Genomic DNA, 312 nt, shown 5'->3' on the forward strand with positions numbered 1-312 from the left:
TATTATTATTATTACTATTATTTAATTTTAGAAAACTATTACAATGGTAGAAGTAAAGTAATCCATGTAGTCATAACTCATAACACTAACTTTATAGAGTATTATGTAAAACATTAAAAATCTTATATTCAATTTTTATTAATATGTCCATAAGAAAATTCATAAAAGAATAAGGGTCTAGTTTTAAAAAATTGCTTAAGCAAATGATAACACTAATAATTAATTAAGAAGACAAATAATAATATTCTGAATCATCATTATTGACCCTACAAGCAGACATACATAACACAATTCGCAACCCATTTCCTTACT

The sequence above is a fragment of the Impatiens glandulifera genome, chromosome 3 (assembly GCF_907164915.1).
Source record: "Impatiens glandulifera chromosome 3, dImpGla2.1, whole genome shotgun sequence".
NCBI lineage: Eukaryota > Viridiplantae > Streptophyta > Magnoliopsida > Ericales > Balsaminaceae > Impatiens > Impatiens glandulifera.